General features: G+C 40.0%; 1 protein-coding gene across 2 annotated transcripts in view; it reads right to left on the bottom strand.

Annotated features, from left to right (window-relative positions):
* Nucleotides 1–21,256, bottom strand: part of dlgap4b (discs, large (Drosophila) homolog-associated protein 4b) — a 107,039-nt gene that overhangs the window by 30,187 nt on the left and 55,596 nt on the right. For both annotated transcript variants that reach the window (XM_023423553.2, XM_023423556.2), the window contains exon 3: nt 9,046–9,094. The gene's annotated coding sequence lies outside the window, so the exon portion shown is untranslated. The remainder of the gene's footprint in view (nt 1–9,045; nt 9,095–21,256) is intronic.

The raw sequence follows: 21,256 nt of genomic DNA, 5'->3' as shown, positions 1-21,256 counted from the left end.
CTGTGTCTAAAGGCGGTGTGTGTTACATGTGATAAGACAGACGAATGCTTGCAGACTGCTGGTGAGGAGGAAGGGACAGAAGGAAGTGAGGGAAAAGCTGTGGGGAGAAAGGCGTGGGTTTTTGACGGCAGTGAAAATGAAAGCAATCTAGAGCGAACGAGAAGGTGTGAAAAAGAGTAAATCTGTTGTAAACTGTGCACTGGGGAGACGGAGACGAAATATAAAGAAGCAGAGGAAGTTGAGAGCTTGAGAGCAGCAAGTGGGGAGGAAGACTGCGTGGAGGAGGAAGAAAGCTAGAGGTTAATTTCTTTTTTTGCATACATAAAGGAAACAAGCCAAGGCTCTAGATGAGGAGAGGTAATGGAGGAGGAGATGTGTGTCAGATAGAGTGTTTGATGCATGTGTTTATCCCAGAAAAAGGTGTGAGGGTGTAAATGAGTGTGAATATGTGAGGCATATGTGTGCAAAATTAATAATTGTCTATGACTGTTAGAATTTTTTTTTCTGAGCTTTGTTTTAAGTTACGCGGCTTTGCTCCTTCAAGTGAGAAGTAATTGAATAATTTGTCAGTCACTGAATGCCTGTGAGTGCCGAGTGTTTGCGAGCGAACACGATCACACACACACATACACACACACATAAACAATTATATGTATGTGTGTCACGTAATTAATAATAAATAGTTTATATATGTGTGCATGCATGCGTGTGTGTGAGTGTGTGAGTGTGTGTGTGTGTGTGTGTGTGTGTGAGTGTGTGAAGCAGGCTAACCTTGCCCTAATTACACTCTATCTATTCCATCAGTGCTGTGCTCTGGCCTATTTTCACAGCTATAAATTTACCACTCTCCCCTCTGTTGTGATAGATGACCCACTCATTTTAGCCCATCTCTGAAGACTGCGAGCCAGAAAGGAAGTCAGTGAAAGACAGTGGCACCACTTCACTGCTTATTGTGCCAATGGAACTTTCCATGTCCTGAAAACTATTTCTGGTTTTGAAGATGGTACATTAAAGAAGTATGGTGTGTTGTTGTTGTTGCTGCCATTTTTTTTTTTCAGATGAGGAAAGGCTCGTATCCGGAAAAAAAAAAGAAGAAGGTAAATGTGCCACTTGGAGATCTTGAGTGTTGCTAGTGTTTTACACATAAGAAAGCCGCTCTTTCTTGTTGCTATTTTGCGGTGTACAGATTATGCATTTGTGGTCCTGATTAACATACAACATAAAATCTTAGCAGTGGCTAGAGACTTCAAGCATCTTTTCTCTCTAAAGATAAATAATGCTCTGAAAAACTACCAGGTTTCTAGTTGCTATTCTGTCACTGTTGCTGACTTCTAATACGCCCGGAGGGGGCAAGTAAAAAAGTCAAGTGTCAATAAAATGTCACACTCTTATATGGCTCAGGTCTGTATATACACTGTTGCTGTCAAATGCAAACTTTGCGTGTCATAAAACCTCTAACCCCATGGTATTCTAATATCCAGTATTTCTGAAACAACTCAACGGACTGAATGTGAATGTGAGTCCTCAAACATCATGCAGACAGATCAGCCAACTTTGAATTCAAGAGTAAAAATACATGAACAAAATCCCACTTGTAGGTCCTTGGTAAGAAAGCAGTGATAACCAATCATGTTTTGCATGTTTATGTAAAAATTGTTGATTATACGCCAAGTTATTTCTCAATTAATTTTATGATCCACACAGTTAACAAACACAGAAGCTGTTTCTAAATGTTTGCACCGCGGTTCAGATCCAGAGCCAAGTCTGACTACAAATCAACACCAAAGCAATGGATTTGAATCAACCAGAGCTACTGTGGATTTGAAAACGATAACAAGAGAAAACATTTATTCATAAAGCCGTATGATGATATACAGGATGTAGTTTATTCTTTTGACCTCAACCTCAAATCTACTGCATGTTGTAGCAGTCACCAACTTAAACCATCCACTCCCTCCCCTTTGACCTTGTCGATGTCCCTTTGTTTTGATTCTGTTTCACGTGTAAATGTGAAGGAAGACAACTGCATGGAAGCAAAGGCAGTTACAAACACAATGACTTCAGGCGAACTCTAGTGGGACCACTATTTCAAAAGAGCTGACGGAACATTAAAGGATAAATTCAGATTTTATCAAGTCTGTCTTTATACAATACCCACATGCCTTTACACACACTGAAAGAGTTATTTTTCTTTGTAATCATTCAACATCTTCAGACTGGCTGTTAAATAATCCCTTAATAGCTTGACTCGAGAGTGGGGACAAAATCCAGTCCCTGTTCACTGCACAAACATGTTTTAAAGTTCTACGTTGCTTCAGCAGTCTGAGATAGTAAAATGGAATGGGTATCTTCCAACATTTTGAGTCTTTTTAGCTCAAAATCCCTCTTTGTGTTTCCACAGACTGTCTGTTCTCGCTGATCTACAGGAGAGAGAGTAACTTTAAACACAAAGTAACACAATTTGGTGCTAAACTAGACTTTTACTTTGGAAGATACCCACTTGATTTGTCTAATTCAGACTGTTGAATCCTCACAACAGCGAACTTTGGAATGCATTTTTGCACAAATTGTATAAAGACCGACTTGAACTGAATTGAAAAAAAATTTAATTTTCCTTTTAAATATTAAATCTGCAGGAGGCAAGAGTAGTGGGTTTGCTCCTTGAATTAGAACCACGTTTGAAAGGCTCAAACACTGAAGTATATTACTAACTATAATATAACCAATCTGAACCCAAATTTAAGCTTAAGACATGGCGGGCAGACTATCCGTCAGACATGGCCTAGTGCTACTTTATTTGAGAGTGTATTTTTCATAGTTGGGAATGAGACAGGGATGGGTGTCTTCCACTGGGTGCTGCGCACAGTGAAGCACAGAGGGAGGAGAGGGTTGTGTGCTACAGCTGTGGCCTCTATCTCTAGATTCAGGGCAAATCAGAGGGACTAATGCAAACAGACAGAGAGATGTGCACATACAGTATACATGCCCACACACACAAACACCCTCATACTTTTTTTTTATGAATGCACATATATTAAGAAGCAAAGATACAATTCAAACACATAGTCTCACACAGACAGTAAAGATCCACTTCAAAAGCATTATAAAGAGATTCAGACCAGTGTTCAGCCAGTCTTTCATGTTTTTGAGTACAACTACTGTACAACTTGAGGTTGACCTCCAGAATACAAGAAATAGTTCAATGAAGGGAAATAAGGGAAGGGAGAGCTCTCAATCTTATTCCTAAGCTTCAGCTCAGTGACATCCTGTGCTGTCTGCGAGTTGCTGCGTTGCATGTGTATGAGCTATGAACAGTCACCCACACCCTGTTATGAACAACCACGGCACAGCTATAAATCCCACCGGGATAAGCCGTAAACCTCACCCACTTCAAAATGCCCTTGGCCTGACACACAATAGCCATAGTTCAATTTAACATATCCACACAGCCTTGAACCCCCCACAGAGGAAACAGCAGGGCAATGAGATTTCCTGCTGTTAAAGGAAAGGGTGAAAAGTCACTTCCTGTTGAGATGTGAGGGGTGGTCATGTGACAGGGGAGAGAGGACAGGGGTCCCTTCTGGACGCCAAGTGGGTCAACCCTGTATTCATGCCTCACAATCCCCACGTGACGTCACAATAATAACCCTAATGGCCGTCTGTCAACCTATCAACCCGTCAACTGCCCGGGGATGAGCTGTTGTCTTGACAACAGTCATAAAGCCGGTAGGACAGGCAAAGATGGTACATACATCCGGATTTATATCACACAGAGCTCTGAATTTTAGAAGATGTGAGCTACGTTGGCTCGCTATGTGGGCAGAGCACATTCCTGATAAACAACAGATCGGCAAAGCGTAGTTCATCAAAGGTCCTTTTTCAGCAGTTTGCTAATAAGACCCAAACACACAGTACAGCTGAGAATGATGTTGGCAGCTAAAAGGATGTGTTAAGGAATCACCAAAGTGATTACAGTTCATTCTGCGGGGGACATAATACAATAGGTTATCAAATTACCGCTTGGATTGGTATCATATAACAAGTATCAAACTGATTCAAATGTTCACCTCAGTGTCTTTACAGTCAACAATGACACCACAATTGGTGATAACTATCTTTTCAGTTTCAGTTTTCAGATGACATTGTAAACTTCAGGACCACATGTAACTCACTCCCTGGGAACCCTTTCTCAGATTTGAATGTTTCCTTCAGGTAAAGCATTGCACCTTTGAATTTTAGCTGCTGACCTCAACTTCCCTGCATTGTAGAGCTTCCAGGCTCATACTGTCTTGATCATCTTTACCAGGTCATCTGCTCTGTAATTAAGACATTTTTTCTCTGTCAGTTCACTTTCCCAGCACAGGAAAGAACTGTACATTCTACCATTATATGAAAACACGAGTCCTGTTGCTTCTTGTTGGGAAGGTGAAATGGCTCAATTCATGTTGTAGAACCCGTGGAATTGTGAGTTTGACATGTTCCCCAAGGGCTGAGCAGTTACTGATTCAATACACAGAGGAGAAGATGGAATAATAGGAAAACTAAGTTAAACCTTAGACAGTTGAAAAGGGTGCCACACAATGAAAATGAGAAAAACAGAGGCTTTTACATATTTTCCAAACTCACAAAAGCATAGGTTTATTTAGCAATATTTGCATTTACAACCCAACACTGTGTTAATAGATATAAAAGCTGTAAACACTGAAATAAATGGCTGCTGTTTTGTTATGATTTGTAAATTAGTCATTTTTACTACTTTATCAGTACTTAGGCCAAATCCACTCTAATATTAGTTTTAAAACACATCACATTTGCTACGCTCACGCCTGGCATCCACATTATTTCAGAGTTTCTGAGCCCTTAAAATGGAGACTTCTCGAAACGTTGCTGACTAGCGGTTGGCCGATTAATGGCATTTTTTCATAATCAGCATCGGCCAATTAAAATGCTCACAAGACTTATTAAACAAAAAACATATGCAGACACCATAGACAGAGACTCTACGCAAATAACAGTGTTCAATAAATGTTAATTTACATTCAGCAATTTTTTAATATTTGTTATTGTTATTGTTTGGTGTGCATTTTAGTCTGGATGGGCAGAAAAAGAGACTTTTGGAAACAATAACGCTGACACCCACACTCACTTCATGAATGAGTCTTATCAGTCACATTGTATCCTTCCCTGATTCGTCACGCTCCTATCATGTGACCCTCGACTAACAGTACGGATAATGAATTAGAAACGCTGCTGACCTTGTCTTTGCTAGCAGCTGTAGCGCAGTTAAATTCTGCACTTTATAATGCAAAAACTGCCTACATGCGTAGGAGTCAAGCTAATGATCATCAATGGAATATGATATGTGTTTTCAGACGCGTTACTGTGGATTGAGATTATTTCTGATACGGAGCTAAAATACCCGTCTGGACTGAGATTGCGTTCATTTTAAAATGCTGTTTAACATATCAGTGTGGACATAGCCTTAATCAGCAGTCTCCCATAGGGTTTCCCTCCCACTGTGGTTTGAATATCATCACTGGGACTCATTACCTTGTTCAACTGCACTGAAGCAGGTAATGTGGATCTTTGCTGAAAGGATTTCTGACTCAGAGAGGATGTTGACCTTGACATAGTAACACAGAGTGACATTAATTAATTTTTTACATGTTCTATTCACGGTGTGAGTGGGCTGTGTGTTTGTGTGAGAGTTTGTCCTCATATATTAGAACATATCCATTTAACAAATGTTTTCTCTGGCGTGACTCATCAAAAAATACACAGATCTCATCTCATCTCTGGGGGAAACCAACAATTCATCGATGTTTTTTAGGCATCATAAATCACAAAAGGCAGAAAATTAGGGTGGTTCATGCTTAATTTTGAATCTGTTTGTGCACAGCAAATTACAGGCAGCGAATAAGATGAAATAATTCTGCATTCTTCAGAAGTGATTCCCAGTCTATATTTAATGTGTAGGACAGTAAAGAACACTTCTGCACTGTCCTAGTCAGACTAAAAAGTGTTTCCATGCCTACTTTTTACTGTCTGCACACACGGGAAGCTTTTTAAACAGCACAGGATGAGCACTCTATAATGCAAGCGTGTTGAGAGACAAGACACGGGGGAAGGAGTGGAGAGACAAAAGAAGTTCTACACTGTGATTCAGTGAAATTGCCTCAGTCTCCTTCTCTGTTTGTGCAGACAGCTAGGAGAGAGTAACGCATCAATCACAGCTGTCCTTTACAGCCCTGCTCTCCTCCCTACATTCTCATTCACAGTGCGAGCTCAGCTTTGATCATAGTGTTTCAATATTGTGGTCGTATCCTTTTTGCCTTTCCCCTGTGAAGCTATCATTGATCTGATTATCCTCTGACAAATGCAGCGTGTCTCACTTTGACCCAATAAGCAAAGCATGAATTAATCCGCCACAGTGAAGCTTGTATGATTAATTTGTTATCAAGCGACGGCGCACCTTTTGTGCACAGTTACTGTACAAAAGCCAGAGTCAAATGCAACCTCCAGATCCAATTCTAACACCTCTAGCATAGCCTATTGTGAGTGTGATCTCAGCTTCAACCTCTCATCCTCCACGCTCTGGAGACTCCCTTCTGGGTTCTTATGGGAAGGATTGAGAGGAAACCTGTGATTGGAGCGTCCTGTTATCTCCTAACCACAGCAACGTGGCTGGCAAGACCCCTGTTTCTGCAGAAAAGTGGCAATATGTGTGTCCATGTGTGGGTCTGCTGAGGTGTCTGTGTGTGTAAGTGTGTGAATGTCAAGAACTATATTTGCATGGAAATGCATGTCTCTCTGAGTGCACATGTGTTCATGTGATATAGGATGTGTTGCTGTAAATATTTGAGAGAAACTATAAAGACAGACTTGTATGTGTGTGTGTGTGTGTGTGTGTGTGTGTGTGTGAATGAAGGACAGTGGCTTGACATTGTGTGTGAGAAGTGGTCGTGTTTGTCGGTATAATCCTTAAACTGAATCTGGTGCAGTGCTGTGTACAGAGTTTCAAATTTCCATTAAAATGAAGAAGAAGAAGAAGAAGCCATATAAAAGCTTAATCTCTATTTCTTGTATCTGCCTCTCTCCAGAGGCAGATCCACATGTTCATGATGTTGTTGATGGGATTTGTACAACTTGTGCTCACTGATATTTAGCGATTCTAAGACCCTCTCAAACACAGCATTCACTCCTTCTATAACAAACATAATCTTGCAGATACTTTGTAATAATACCATTACGATGCACAATTACACTGCCAGGACTAAAACTCTGTGTCATCTCAAGTCATTTCTGCCTGTAAGTTTGTCCTATTAATCTTATTTTCCTAAATAAGAGAAACACCAAACCAGTAGCCGAAAAATATAGCAAAATTGTTTCCCCTAAAAATTTAAAAATAAAAATGTTTGCAGTGCATTTATTATTTCCACTGAGTTGGAGTTTACTATGAACATTTGTCGACTTTAAAGTGAATGCACTATAAAACATTTTTCTGCAAACTCGCTTATTCAGTGAAAGCTGCATCAAGGTCCAGACTTCGGTAATTTTTTAGAGCTAAAAATAAAATGAACAACTGAAGAAAAAAAAAAAAATCTGCAGTTGAGAACTTCTCCTCCTAGACGAATGAGTGCTTAATTCAGATTAGTTATTTAGTGTCCACTGTGAGTTGTGAGAGAGGGCATGAGTGCAGCTCCTTGCATCATCAGCACTTCAACTGACAGCAACTGGAATTTAAATGGTGGGATGCCTCTGGCCACGAGAGGATACAACCAGCCTTCCATGAAAAGGTAATGCATGTTGTGGAGCATTTTTCAGGGGCTCTTTTCACGTGCGAGTGCATGATGATCATTAGGCTGTTTTGGTGCCCCTCTGGGTCGGTGCTTTGTTAGCCATTGTGGTTGAAAGTAATGCTTTTTCGTCTTCACTTGCTGAGTCTGTCTCTCCAACCTGCACTCTCCCTGCCTGCTAGTAATGTGCGGGTCAGCCTGAGTTCAGGTAAGCTCGCAAGAAAAAACAATAGATTCAGGCGGGTCAGGTCAAAAAGTGACAAAGCAGCTTTCTGACTATGTTATAAATAACCCTTACAGAAACATCTTCCCCTCTCTCTGTCTCTCCCTCTAAAACACACACACCTCATATACCCTTGCTGTCAATAATAAGCATTACTGAAGTATAAAGAAACCTACGTCTATTACACATCTCTCTACACCCAGACAATAATTTATAATGCATTAGGCTGAGCTAAAAAAGACAATATAGACCTACTTCTGTATTATCAAAGGTCACCATTAGGATGTGAGGAGTGCATCTTTTGTGTGTGTATGTGTATGTGTGTATCTGTGAGTCATAGAGAGGTATACTGAATATACGAGAGGCCCGCGACTCAGACACAAGTGATGGTGATGATGAGAGTGCAGGCTGCAGGGAGGGACTGGAAAAACAAAAAGGTGCAACCAAATAATGCGCTGGTGTGACCAACTGAGAAATTGGTAGCCTGGTTACGGCCCTGGCCGCAGCTTCTTATCTTTGCTGTAAGCGGCTCTGACCGACTACATTGCCTCGAGAACTGCTTGAAAGCTACAACCCCAGTTTCCAGGTGCACAGAGAGCCAGTGCTGCCTGGGTTTTAAATGCAAGCACTGATGCTTCTGGAAAACTCGCTGGAAAGTCTCACATCCTCATCCATTATTAATAGCGCCTTAAGCCTTCCTTGTGCGCGGGATGACAAACTAAAAAGCACAAGTGGCAACTCAGTGGCATAATACTGAAGGAAGGGTTGTCAAAAATTTGAATTTCACTAGCTTGTCCTGCAGTGAGTCAACCTTTGATGTCCCATCAGTGTGTTTGCAGGGAAAATAGCAATTAGCTACTAACCAGTGATGTCAGTGGTGAATCCCGTCCCAATGGTTAGTGAGGGGAAGACAGTTAAAGGTTACAGGTTCGAGGCTATACGGCTCTGTGCATGCATGATTGTTTGTGTGGCTTTCGTTAATTAATTTAAAATCAACCAAGTGCTGAGGTGAGGCGAAACACTTACATTGGCAGCTCATTTCTCAGAGGGCTCGATCTGAGAAGGAGGAAGTTTCCTGAAAGAGATAGGAGGAAAACTGTGTCAGCGTTTGTGTCTGCTATGAACCCATAAAACCGTGTCATGCTTTCCTTGTTAACCCACAACAAAACCAGCACATCTTTGCTGCAGACACACACCCACACACACACACACACACACACACGCACACACACACACAAACGGAGCTGAGGATAAGGCTTTGCCATGGCGCATTGCGAATCGGGTTAAAATAATCTGATTGAGAACCAGTGCTTGAGGGCAACTTGTGTGCAGGCTGAGGCCAGAGAAGTATCAGAAAGCAGCTCCACCTTGTTGTCTACTTTAATCTCTGCTGCCCTACTTTCTCTCTCTCTTCCGCCTCTCCCACACCTTGGAGCGTAGTACAAAGGCACCGACTCGCTTTAGCACATTTCAATCACAGCAGTCTCCCACTCATCCATATTCCAGTCGCTTTTATAACACCTGCAGTGCTACAGAAGCTATGACAATGTTGGATCAGGGCTCTTTTCACCCCGGGCCTCTGCAAACAGTCGTACACACTCCATGTGTCTTGTCTGATAAAAGAGAAGAGTTTGATCAGCGCTTGGACACAAGATTGTGTTTGAATTGGTGTGCCTTTGGACATTTACAGTCTTTATGTGTATGCTTGAGTTTATTGCATTTATTTCTTGTTGTGTGTTAGGTGTACATTACAACCCTGTCAAACATCCATTTTCTAAATGTTTTTTTTATCATTTCCATTGTCAGAGAGGCAGCTCAAGCTTCTCAGCACTGACTACAAAAGGCCCATACTCTGACAAGTGGCATCTACAATCTATGGTAGAACCACTCTCTGAGGTCATACATCAAACTGCATCCCAGCACTCTTGTTTTGCATTATGGATTCCTCTTTTCCTCAAAAATTCAGTAAGGAGACGCCTTTGTTCATTAGTCCCACAAGCACTCAAATACACAGTGTGCAGAAAGGTATAACCTTGATGTTAATATTCAAATGCCGCTGTGTTCAGTATTTTATGCTACTGTTTTATTCCCTCACACATATCCAACTCGCAGCGTGGAAACGGTTGGATATTCTCTTTGATATTTTTGGTATTCATCTGTTGAATTTGATAGTAACAAGCATTCAAAAGGAGTGGATGGCACGCAAACAACACAAGTAATTAATGCAAAAGAACAAACAGCATCAAAACAGAAACCTGTCTGTGAATGTACAGTAGACACATACATGAAATGAATATTCACAAGGTATAACAGAGTGTGTCATAGGGGTGTTTCTTGTTCTGTTTATCGTAGACAAACACAACCATCATCTCTACACAGATCCATCAGTAGGGATTTGGGAGATGAGTCTTCACTCTAAAGCAGCCAATCATTTAAGGATCATGTAAACCTAGAGCAGAACTAGCTGTTTTTTTTTTTAGCTGTTCTGATGACCATACTGGAAGGTGCAGCGAAAACCTGATCGTCACGGAGACACAATATTGTAAGGGAATAACTTGGCGCGGTCTTTCCTTGAAGGCATTCATTGTGCTGCATATGGAAAGTAGCTCATTGCGCCCGAACAGTCTGCTGCTTTCCCCACTGTCTCAAACTCAAGGGCTCCCACATGCAAAATCAAATGCTCTGAACCTTAATGACGAAAATGTTTGTTTGTCATTCCAAAATGACCCATGTGGGCATTGTCTGATCAACTGGGAAGACATTGTTGTTCCTCAGTGCTTTTACAAACTGTTGTTACATAAATATTTCACGTCACTGTTTTCTAATGTAGCACCTCTGTGGGTTAAGTTTCTGTTAGTTTTAAGTAATTAAAACCCAGGTAAAACGGGGAAAGACTGCAGTCGTGGTTGAATGAAACTAGTTCTGACAGCCACCGGGAGACAAGAGGTGACAGTAGTCTCTCATGTCATAATCATACCCAACCCTCCGCCCCTAAGCATCTTCACTAAGAGGTTTTTTGGCGCTACAACCTCACGGTACCTCTGCCTTTGCTTCTGAGTGGCAACATATTTATTATTCACAGGGCCACAAGAGGCCTTTGGCAGGACAAAGTCAACAATGATTTTCAACTAATTCACATCAACATGCAGGGGGCTGTGGCTCAGGTGGTAGAGTGAGCCATTCATTAATCACAGAGTTTGTTGGTGGTTTAACATGTTGAAGTGCCCTTGAGCAAGACGCTGAACCCAGCGTGAAGGCCAGTGCCTTGCAATGCAGCTCTGCCATCGTCTGTCTGCTGAGGAAGAAAAGTGCTATGTAAGTGAAGACTGTTTACCATTTTAAGTGTTTGAATAAAAGACCACTGCTGTCATCTCTTGTGTGTGAGGACGGGCTCGAATATTCAAAACTGTGTTTCAAAAGAGGTTCAAAATATTATGATGCAGCTTATGGAGAGTGTCTTGTTATCCTTATCTCATCCAATGTGTCTGTTTGCAGGAGTTATCTGACATGTCTTCAAACATTTGGATGCTACTATTACTATTTGTACAGCTATAGGATGTTAGCAGCGACCCATAACATCCCTGGTCATTAGTCTTTCCTTTAAGTTTGAGTGGCCATCCCAGGTAGCAGGTATTTTAGGATTTGCTGATGATGTTAGGGAAGGAACCATGAGACAAAGACTAAATAGGAAATTGGTTAATACAAATGCAGGATGAACTGGAAAATTAAACTGAGAGATGGTTTGAAAATGTTATGCTGTCCCTGTGGTTGGCTTTAATACCACGATACTGCAGGATGAACCTACTGCCATTCAGCCAGCGTTAGAGGTGGAGGCAATACAAAATGTCATGTTCCTCGAGCACATCATTCAGAATGACCAATGGATGCACCACTCTGCCCTGAACATCCACAGCCATTGTAAAATTTGTAAGAACTGTTTCACCACTGTGGTTAGTTTTGATTTTTGGGACAGAATCAGCAAACACAAAACTCAAAAGTGCTGTGACCTTTTGCCATAAAATGTCAAGGAAAATTGCACAGACGCACAAATACACATACACACACCTCCTAACAGTGCTAAAGGTCATCTTGTATCAGCTTCAAAGTGTTATTCAGAGGAAATGACAAGAACAAAAACATATTCCAACATCCCCTGTTAGTAACCATTAGCAATATGAATCACATTAATTGGACATGGAATAAGGGAAGCAGTAACTGCACATGTATAAGATAAAAATAGTGAATGCTAATGGGTAAAGCTGATTCCCCTTCACTTATTCCATGTACAGCCGAAGCTACATCAGGAATCCATTACACTTCCTGGGAGAACAGATTCTCGCACATTTTTAAGCTCATTCATAAAGCACAGATGAACTTGAACAGAAGACAAATGAAAGGCACTTTATGGAGTTTTGGGGATGGGATCTATGCCAAACCACTCTTCCCTTGCTTCATTGCCCACTGCAGATTCGAAGGACTAATGTCAAATTGCACTTCGCGGCACTGGGTTTGTTGGGGCAGAGTAAGATAAATTAGAAATGAGATTGGGAAGCAGATTGAGGTATCAGGCTGGGGGGATATGCTGATTGGGCTCTTCATTTAGAGAATGCATTATAAATGTCTGTTCACTGTGGAGAATCTCTCTCTCTGATGGAATGCATGGACTTTAAATCCTGATGGAAACTGGCCTCAAATGAGAAACAATTACATTAGATTAAATGTTTCCGATCTTGCAGCTAAATTGAGTGCACTGATGATTGACGATTACCACAGCAGATCTTGCAGCAGGAAAAAGTGCAGTTTTTAATTGAACAAAAACAAAAACAAAAAAACAACATTTATTTAGCAAAAATTTCAGCAAGCTATATTTCAAGTAGGGACTTAGATCAAATTGGGCTTTGGCCCCAGACACCTCACCCAACTTCATGTACATGCCAACCTAGTCATATTCATTTTGGTGTTATTTACGGTGGAGAAATCTTTTTTTCCTCCAAGAGGTGACCTGAAAAAAACAGGTAGTGGATCTAATCACGATAAAAGTCTCTGTGGTGCCCTGGTAAGAACTAATGTATTATGCATTACTTACTGAGAGCTCTTGAGGGTCATTATGGTCTGTCCATCCCCTTGTACACAGGGACACAGTGATGCTGTTAAAGCAGGGACTTCTCTTCAGCTTTGCAGAGGTTTAAGATTTACTCAAAGTATATACATTTGTCACAGTAGATCACAAATATTGTAGGTAAGTTGTGACAAGTTACATTTACATTTAGTTATTAACTTTTTGTAACATATGGTTCTTAGAGTAATCTTAATGCAGCATACATTTCACTCATACTCAAGCAGATTTTGAAAGAAAGAAAAAAAAAAAACAGGTTTTTTGGCATTACACTGGGTTTAGGGATGTAATTGGGTCAGTCATGTACTTTGGTCCGGACTGAAATATCTCAACAATTTGGGATGGATTTCCATTAAATTTTGGTGATCCCTAACTTTTCTTCTTGTGCCACCATGGTTTCAAATGAAATGTCCTGACAACTACGGGATGGACTGCAATCAAATTGTGGTAATAACTTGTAATAATTTTGGTGATCCGTTTATTTTTTAGATCTTTATCAGATCACAATCATTACCCTCAGCTGCACTTTTAATTTTCACTGGGAAGTGTTAGCATGCTAGCATGCCGAACCAAGATGTTAGCATGGAAAACATTATGCCTGGTTATCATCAGCATGTTAGCATAGTCACTGTGAGCATGTCAGTCAGCATGCTGACATTAGCATGTAGCTCAAAGCACCGCCTCACAGATTGATTGTAATGTCATTTACTTTTACCCGCAGCTCTATCAGTCCCCTAATGTATTAAAGTGACATGAGTGCATACTCTCCATTATGCTGAAGCTGCAGTGGAGGATACAGATGATCCAACACATTCCTAGCCTTGAAAATCACTTTCAAACATCACTAGCAGCTCATGCCATCAGACCAGCTCTGAACACTGGTTTGAGGTGAAGTCAGTCCATTTAGACTGTGTTTACGCCCACAGGTTCAACAGTCTATAAATACTGCATCACATACATCATAAGTTACTTGTGAAGCTGAGTTGTCTCTTCACCACATACTTTCTTAATCTTACTCAAGTTGTTAAAGTGATGGCCGCTTTCCTTTTCCTCATTTATTCTGGAGTGTTTCAGAAACGCAAGGATGAGAGACAAAGTCATTTCTCAACCGTGAAATCCAATTACTGAATAACCTGGAGGTCACCATGTACAGGTGCAATATCAAGCAAACATACATTATTTAAAGACTATAACTGCAGTATGTAAATTGTGCACAGTTATGTAGATGTTGTTGAAACTATATTGAACTGAAGAGGAAAATGCTGGTTGAAAAGGCCAACATACGAGAGTCCTTTAGAAAGCTGTTGGGCCATTTCATCAAGCGGACGAGGAGAACTTTGCCCACTTATACAATAAGTAGTATTCAGGGAGCAGATGGGAGGCAACTTGAGTGTGACTGACGATGAATCCCATGAGTGAGACAGTGTGACAACGCTTTTGGAAAGAATCACACGCTCATTCCAAAAAATCTCAGCATGTTATAATTATGCTAATGACTCAGTAGCTGCCAGCGGATATGGCAACTGTATTAAATGTGGTCACTGCAATAATGGATTTTGTGTGTGTGTGTGTGTGTGTGAGAGAGAGAGAGAGAGGTGGGTGCAACAAGACAAATGCCAACATTTTGTTCATTTATTAATGTTAAATTTGAAAATAATCCTCTTGAATCCCTTTGATCTTGAAACAAGACATTTATGGTGATATCAATATCATCATGATTTGGTGATTAACAGATTGAGAATAGATGTAATCTGAAGTTTCTGAAGAATAGGAGCGAGTATCTCAGTTTCCCATCTTTAGGGGTTTTGCATTTATCCATCATATTATATTTTGATGAAAGCAGCCTGGAATTAAATGACCAGTGTGTAGGATTTTCTATTGGCAGAAAAGGAATATAATAATAATAATTATTATACTTTCAGTAGTGTGTAATCAACTGATTATTATTATTTATTAATACAATGATAAATATTGTTTATTTTTCTTTCTGTTATTATTACTATTGTTATTATTGTTACATATTTATCTTTTATTTATTTATTTTTGGACTTTTTTTCTCTTTCCTGACTTTGTATATATTGTCTATATTTGAATGTATATATATAGATATAAGTGTATGTATGTAGGTATGAGTGTACATATTTCTTGTATATATATATATATATAAAATATATAAAACATGCATTATCATATTTAATCAAGCTCTGTGGGCACAAGTTTTGTATTAGTCATGTGAGTTATCCAGTGACAAAACGAAACTGAGAAAATTAAAATTAAAAGTATTATTATTATTTAAATTTCTCTTTACTTTACTTGGGTATAATTAAAGAACTCCTCAACTTGAACACATATACATTTGAATGCTTTCAAGTCTTCTACCAGCAACTACATGTCAGTGAAAGTATTGAACTCCTCGGCAGTACATCAGAAGCTGTTTGAGGACTACCGCCTGTTTTCATGTTTGTACCCTCCATGCTCCGAGTGAGGGGATGAAGTACAGACAGAGAGAAAGAGAAAGTGGTGGAAAAGCAGCCAGATCAGGCCGTCCTCAGGGCTGAAAAGTTATAAACAAGAATTAGTTGAATAAGTGGATGCCAAGTTTCTGCTCTTGCTAATCTAAGGAGTTTTTGTTTTGGTTCCAAACAAACCACCAAGTCTTCAGGGATGCAGTGTCAGTGCTAGACAAAGATTTTTTTTGTAACAAAGGCCTCTCTCTTTATCTTGTCATTAAACTTTTTATTAGACTCAACCCACACAAAACTCAACAAACGAACAAATACATTTGACTTTAAGAGCACCAGTATTCATTACTCTGCAGCTTTGACATATAGCCTTTAGGTTCTCAGTGTTACCATCACCAGAAATACATCTCAAACACTGACGTCCACTGACCTCATCACCCATGGTGCTTCACACTACTACTACTAAATACAACACTACCAAAAACAAATAAATCAATTAGGTAATTATAATGTACTTAAACATTGGTGCACTTCTGCATTACATATTTGAACGTTACATGAGTAGGACACATAAAAACAACCTATTATACATCTGTCACTTTTTTACACATATTCACAATTACATCATTTTCTTCCGTGGTCCATTTTAGAACCACATTTTCCAAGTTCTCCATAGTCTGATTTTTCTGTATATAACCTATTTTTTCATGGTCATAACTTTACAAACGGCCCATTTGAGGATGGTATAGTTTTGCTTTAGGCGGGTTCTTTCTTTGAACAAGTTCAAAGAACAAGTTCAGAGAACATTTTGAAACAGTTTTGGGAACATCAGTTTCTTATTCTTCAATTTCCTGCAGATGTTTTAATGGGATCACCAAAGGTTTCCTTGAGACAGGATTTCATTAAATGTAATTTCTTTAAACTGATGTCGAGTTTGCCCTAGATAGTTTCTTTCTCTGTTGACGCAGCTCTTAATCAGCAGTTGTATTTCAAACCACTCCTGAGCTTTCTGACAGCTAACTGAATACCTGATTTGTGTTTTGTGCAGGCCAGTCTTAACATTCAAAATCATTCCAGAGGTGATTTATGAAATGACTTTTTGTATATTCTTAAACTTTCACTTACCACATTATTTGAAATAGCGAGTGGCAGCACTAATTTTTTTTATCTTGACTGCAGTCTGCTTCACCATGACACTATTATCTCTGATATTTTGTACATGATTTTGTTTCAAACTGATTTTTTGGTTTGGCAAATTGTACTTTCAGTTTCAGTTTGTTATGTGAATGTTTGGTATATGTTTATTGACTACAAAGATGCACTTGTGTTCAGCTGACTTCTAACCACAAGACTTCATGCTATGAATGCAATAAATTCAACTATAATGTTTCTTTTTTAATTGCAATAAATACAGGTCCTGTATGATCTGCAACTTGATTTTAGATCAATTTGCCTGCTACTTGTCAAACCTTTCTTTTTCTTTGCCTGTGTCATTATTGGATGAAGAAGTTTAGATTTTGATGAACCTCTTAAGGAAACTGGTTGTTGACAGAGAAGATGGTTCCTTTTATTTCCTAGAATTAAAAAGGTACAAATCAATTAGCCGTCCAAATCAATTACAGACACCCTTAATTAGAATAAATTAGTCTTGATACACCAGACCCTTGTCTTGTGTACTCAACTCAGAACTGCAAAAGCTGACTCTCTCCTCAGTCAATATATCTTCTTCACTTGTTTTATTGTTTATGGAATATGAGAAAAGTGTAATTGTAAATTTAAAATTGTATAGTAAAAGATGAAGTACATGCAGCTCAGTGGTTTTCTGCACATACTGTGCAAACAGTCATTGACCAACCAATCAATGCTCTTTCAACCATGTGAGACTGTTAGTATTGTTTAGCCGCCTATATGTGTTTGTATTACAGATTGAATCTTCCATTAAACTGAACATCAAGTATAAGACTTGACGTAAATCTTGAAATACGCTGCCCTCACCTGCACCTGTTATTAACAACAGAACCCATATATGTTTCAGTCGAGGACAGCCGAGTGGCAGACGGTGTAAATGGAGACTGCTGGTAAAATGCAGGCCGACTGTGAACGCAGCACGCTAACTCTGCAGGACCTGGCTCAAGAGAGAGATGCACTGCCTTCAGCTAATACACACACACACACGCACACAAACAAACACACACTGAGCATACTGTACTTATGTGTTTGTGCTGTGCATGGATGCAGCTATTAAACAGAAACACACAAAAACATACACACTGACACACAAACATGCATCCCACATGTGCTCGTGCACATGAATAAACACATAAACACACACACACACACACACACACACACACACACACACACACACACACAAACACAAACACAGGGACAGAGAAGCAGGCTCTCGAAGCAGACAACACCTGTCCCTCTCTGTCCCGCTTGTCTTTCTCTCATGGGCTGCAGCTATAGCACAAGGTGAAATAGCCGGGAGATATAAAGTGAAATGGAGCTTCATTTTCTGTCACTGGCCATAGGCATACACATACACACTAAACTCATACACAAACACACATGCATGTAAAGACAGGTGACCAGAGTCCGGGACTCCACTGACAGATGGCTAGAGGCAGCAGTGAGGAAGGACTTGGACTAAATTACCACATCATTTCGTCTGACTGTTTTTAAGTGTCAGTAACAATTTATCTCTGCTGCCTCCGTGTATGGAGTATGAAGTGGTAAAGGTATTATTTAGCACCTACTTGAAATTATGATTGAGGGTGGTGAGGTGAAATGGATGGTAATGAAAGGCCACCTTTCTTTCAATTTTATGCCTGTGAAATACTGTCTATCTTTATATCTGTGAGTGGATGTGTGTGTGTGTGTGTGTGTGTGTGTGTGTGTGTGTGTGTGTGCTGTGTGTGTGTTTTTTTGTCTGTGTGTGTGTGTGTAGCAGCTTTGTATCCTATTTATTTCAGAATTGTTTAATCAGGGATTATTTAAACTGCTGCTAATGTTTAATGATGATATTACCCAGTCTATTATTGATTTATTAAAGTGGAAATAGACAACTTTTTTTGATTATGATTCGTATGGTTGTTTGTTTCTTGCTTTGGACAGTAGCCAGGCTGGCAGCAGTAGCCATGTTGCTAACACTATCGCTAGCAGCCAGAAACAAACCATTCACTGTCCGTTTGATAATTTAACAGAATATCCCGTGAAACGTACTTTATTCTTCTTAGTGTTGGCGGCGCCAACCTTAATACCACTTGGACACGCTAGGGGGAAAGTTCCCGAGCCTGGGTGTCCCGGCTAAATGGACCACTGGCCAAGTCTCATGCCAAGAATCTGTGTGTCACATCAACCTTATAAGTTGGGGAGCAAAACAAGAATCTGTGACAGGTCAGTCAGACTTTTACAGATTTCACTCAAAGGCACATAATTTCCTAATTATGCTTGCTAACTAATCATTGATCATGCAATCTAACACAAGTTTGGCTAGAGCTGAAAGAGAACAAGCATTATTTCTGAACTATTTTAGCATACACTCCTCTTCTTTTGCTTTTGGTTTTTTATAAAGGCTAAAAGAAGACACAACCCTCTAATCTCTTTAGACACCAACTATCACTCCTGTCCCCTGATCACCACGGAAACAGCTTCAGCATGTTGAAAAATCCAAAGTTTGACAGCACTGCCATTCCAAAGCTATGATTGGACAGTCACTATCTGTGGGCGGGCTTAATTTCACTGCAGACATTTTGATGAATGATATGTAATCAATGGATTTCCATAATTATTTTGAATAATGCAGAAGCTGCAAAGAGCTACTGTAGTTAACGTATGTCTGAATGGTAGATACAGAAGCTTATGTACCCCTGTCAGTACAAACAGGATAAAGCTGCTGTTACAAGTTAAAAGAATAACTCACTAATTGTCTGTTACACATTTAAAAAGACAGTGGTCTGTAATAGGATAAAAAATTCTGTGATATGGAAAAATGTGTGAATCATGAGAAACAATTTATAGGATATGTTTAAAAATTGTTTCATAACAGAGAGAGAGGATTAAAAATGCTAAAATGTCTTTAATTCATTTAGTGTTAATTTCATTCTTCCTTGTTAAAAGTTAAGTATAATAGTATTATCAGTGATCTGCAAAGTGGTCTTACTCTCCTAACCTGAGATCGATTGCTTTTGTCTCCACCCACATATTTAGGAGAAATCAGACATGCTGTTATAATTTTATAATATGAGTTTGAGTGTAAGGAGAATGTGTGCGAAGTTAGTGCGAAGTTTTGCAGAACAGTAGTGTGTATGAGCCCCCGCTTGTTAGCTGAGGTCAACCTGTCACTGCCCCCGCCATTTGTAAATTCACCTGTACACAAATGTTATTGTATCTTACACCGTTGTTCATACATTGTTTATTTAGTAATTCTCATGAGTTTTGTGAGAGTTGCTGAGCTGTAGCTACATGTCGTTTGCCAGTAACAGTAGAGAAAATCAGAATTATATCTGTTGCGGAGGTGTGTTTGTTTTTAAACGGTGTACATACAATTGATTATTCATTCGAGTAAAAGCTCTCACTGAGATAACAACACTCTATCACAGCTGAGCTCTGCAACCACGCAAAACGATTTCATGTCAGTGAAGCTACCAGAGAACAATGTGGCCATTCTGCCTCCCAGCAAGGTTGCAGAATGGCAATGTGGGTAATGGTAAGTGAGCCTGAGGTTAGCAAGCGTCCACGTCAGGCTGGTCACTGTGTCCGACTGCTGGGTCTTAATGGTAACATGATTATTTGCCACCTAGTGATGGGACTATGCAATAAAAGTATCACCAAAGAGATGTGTATCTAACAAGGTCGGAAAACAATTGCATCACTGAGCCATGAAAGCAAAGACGCAATATGACACCTCAAATTTTCAATTACACTGGCAGGAAGCAGCCATTAAGCTGCCATTACTGTTATTAAACTCTCTGCTGTCTTTATTGCAGGATGAAACTCTGGAGACACTTTCCAAGCCCCATTGGGAGACATAGACATATACGTGTAACTGAATAAGTCACATTCAATTACATCCCATTGAGACCCACAGCATTACCAATGATGCTATTACCGCTGTCTGGAATATGGCGACGGTACTGCCAACAACCTGGCTATGGCAGTGATTCTCAATTTAACATCCTGTTTATTGGTTTAGAGCAGCTGCTGATGGCAAAAAGTCGAAGCTCATTCCATCCTTGCCACTGTGATATTGTTAGCCTTGAACATAGCGTCACCGGGCCCTTTGTGAGTTACAGGCCAGCAGCCTGGCCATTTGAAAGGAGAAGAGAGTACAGAAGAGAGTGGGCTGAGAGGTATAAAACACTAACTGAAACAAATGATGTGCTTGCAGCACCTGACCAGACGGCCCAGATTCATGAGAAGCAAAAGATGGATGAGTGTCGGTGAGGATGCGTGCATGAGAGGAGGGAATTGGATTTTACAGAGGCACACGCACAGAAACAAGATGGATGGATGCAGACCAAGCCATCCTGTCTCCAAGGCTAGTGGCTCTGCTGTCTGATACCTCAGAGGGCTCGGCGAAGGGAGGGCCAGCACGTCACATTTAACAGACAACAAGGAGGGAGGACAGGCACACTGGAAAGTAGGACAAGAACAG

This window comes from Seriola lalandi, unplaced genomic scaffold, assembly GCF_002814215.2.
Source record: "Seriola lalandi dorsalis isolate HSWRI2012SDOR001 ecotype SW California unplaced genomic scaffold, Sedor1 jcf7180002054692, whole genome shotgun sequence".
Lineage (NCBI taxonomy): Eukaryota > Metazoa > Chordata > Actinopteri > Carangiformes > Carangidae > Seriola > Seriola lalandi.
The sequence above is the reverse complement of the archived record's forward strand: the minus strand, read 5'-3'. Positions and strand labels throughout refer to the sequence as shown.